The sequence below is a fragment of the Musa acuminata genome, unplaced genomic scaffold (assembly GCF_036884655.1).
Source record: "Musa acuminata AAA Group cultivar baxijiao unplaced genomic scaffold, Cavendish_Baxijiao_AAA HiC_scaffold_623, whole genome shotgun sequence".
In the NCBI taxonomy this organism is placed as follows: Eukaryota; Viridiplantae; Streptophyta; class Magnoliopsida; order Zingiberales; family Musaceae; genus Musa; species Musa acuminata.
In genome coordinates, this window is record NW_027020862.1 from 7,501 (window position 1) to 10,000 (window position 2,500).

Consider the following 2,500-nt stretch of genomic DNA (forward strand, 5'->3'; position numbering starts at 1 on the left):
GGCTGCGCGAGCGAGCAGCGAGCGGCGGACAGCGAGCGAAGCGAGAGGCAGCACCGTCCCTGCTATACGAAAGCCCCATCCAGCCCTGTGCCACCCGGGGGGTTCCAGGGTGCTGAGATGGCTGACGTTTTGCTCCGCTCACGACGGTCGCCGCGGCACGCAAGAACAGGCCAAAAACTGGCCAAAACAGCCCAAAAACGGGCCAAAACTGGCCATTTTTTGCTGCGCGAGCGAGCGGAGAGCGGCGAACAGCGAGCGAAGCGCGAGGCAGCACCGTCCCTGCTATACGAAAGCCCCATCCAGCCCTGTGCCACCCGGGGGGTTCCAGGGTGCTGAGATGGCTGACATTTTGCTCCGCTCACGACGGTCACCGCGCCACACAAGAACAGCCCAAAAACAGGCCAAAACAGCCCAAAAACGGGCCAAAACTGGCCATTTTTGGCTGCGCGAGCGAGCGGCGAGCGGCGAACAGCGAGCGAAGCGAGAGGCAGCACCGTCCCTGCTATACGAAAGCCCCATCCAGCCCTGTGCCACCCGGGGGGTTCCAGGGTGCTGAGATGGCTGACGTTTTGCTCCGCTCACGACGGTCACCGCACCACGCAAGAACAGGCCAAAAACTGGCCAAAACAGCCCAAAAACGGGCCAAAACTGGCCATTTTTGGCTGCGCGAGCGAGCGGCGAGCGGCGAACAGCGAGCGAAGCGAGAGGCAGCACCGTCCCTGCTATACGAAAGCCCCATCCAGCCCTGTGCCACCCGGGGGGTTCCAGGGTGCTGAGATGGCTGACGTTTTGCTCCGCTCTCGACGGTCACCGCGCAATGCAAGAACAGGCCAAAAACTGGCCAAAACGGCCCAAAAACGGGCCAAAACTGGCCATTTTTGGCTGCGCGAGCGGCGAGCGGCGGACAGCGAGCGAAGCGAGAGGCAGCACCGTCCCTGCTATACGAAAGCCCCATCCAGCCCTGTGCCACCCGGGGGGTTCCAGGGTGCTGAGATGGCTGACGTTTTGCTCCGCTCTCGACGGTCACCGCGCAATGCAAGAACAGGCCAAAAACTGGCCAAAACGGCCCAAAAACGGGCCAAAACTGGCCATTTTTGGCTGCGCGAGCGAGCGGCGAGCGGCGGACAGCGAGCGAAGCGAGAGGCAGCACCGTCCCTGCTATACGAAAGCCCCATCCAGCCCTGTGCCACCCGGGGGGTTCCAGGGTGCTGAGATGGCTGACGTTTTGCTCCGCTCTCGACGGTCACCGCGCAATGCAAGAACAGGCCAAAAACTGGCCAAAACGGCCCAAAAACGGGCCAAAACTGGCCATTTTTGGCTGCACGAGCGAGCGGCGAGCGGCGGACAGCGAGCGAAGCGAGAGGCAGCACCGTCCCTGCTATACGAAAGCCCCATCCAGCCCTGTGCCACCCGGGGGGTTCCAGGGTGCTGAGATGGCTGACGTTTTGCTCCGCTCTCGACGGTCACCGCGCAATGCAAGAACAGGCCAAAAACTGGCCAAAACGGCCCAAAAACGGGCCAAAACTGGCCATTTTTGGCTGCACGAGCGAGCGGCGAGCGGCGGACAGCGAGCGAAGCGAGAGGCAGCACCGTCCCTGCTATACGAAAGCCCCATCCAGCCCTGTGCCACCCGGGGGGTTCCAGGGTGCTGAGATGGCTGACGTTTTGCTCCGCTCTCGACGGTCACCGCGCAATGCAAGAACAGGCCAAAAACTGGCCAAAACGGCCCAAAAACGGGCCAAAACTGGCCATTTTTGGCTGCACGAGCGAGCGGCGAGCGGCGGACAGCGAGCGAAGCGAGAGGCAGCACCGTCCCTGCTATACGAAAGCCCCATCCAGCCCTGTGCCACCCGGGGGGTTCCAGGGTGCTGAGATGGCTGACGTTTTGCTCCGCTCTCGACGGTCACCGCGCAATGCAAGAACAGGCCAAAAACTGGCCAAAACGGCCCAAAAACGGGCCAAAACTGGCCATTTTTGGCTGCACGAGCGAGCGGCGAGCGGCGGACAGCGAGCGAAGCGAGAGGCAGCACCGTCCCTGCTATACGAAAGCCCCATCCAGCCCTGTGCCACCCGGGGGGTTCCAGGGTGCTGAGATGGCTGACGTTTTGCTCCGCTCTCGACGGTCACCGCGCAATGCAAGAACAGGCCAAAAACTGGCCAAAACGGCCCAAAAACGGGCCAAAACTGGCCATTTTTGGCTGCGCGAGCGAGCGGCGAGCGGCGGACAGCGAGCGAAGCGAGAGGCAGCACCGTCCCTGCTATATACGAAAGCCCCATCCAGCCCTGTGCCACCCGGGGGGTTCCAGGGTGCTGAGATGGCTGACGTTTTGCTCCGCTCACGACGGTCACCGCACCACGCAAGAACGGACCAAAAACAGGCCAAAACAGCCCAAAAACGGGCCAAAACTGGTCATTTTTGGCTGCGCGAGCGAGCGGCGAGCGGCGAACAGCGAGCGAAGCGTGAGGCAGCACCGTCCCTGCTATACGAAAGCCCCATCCA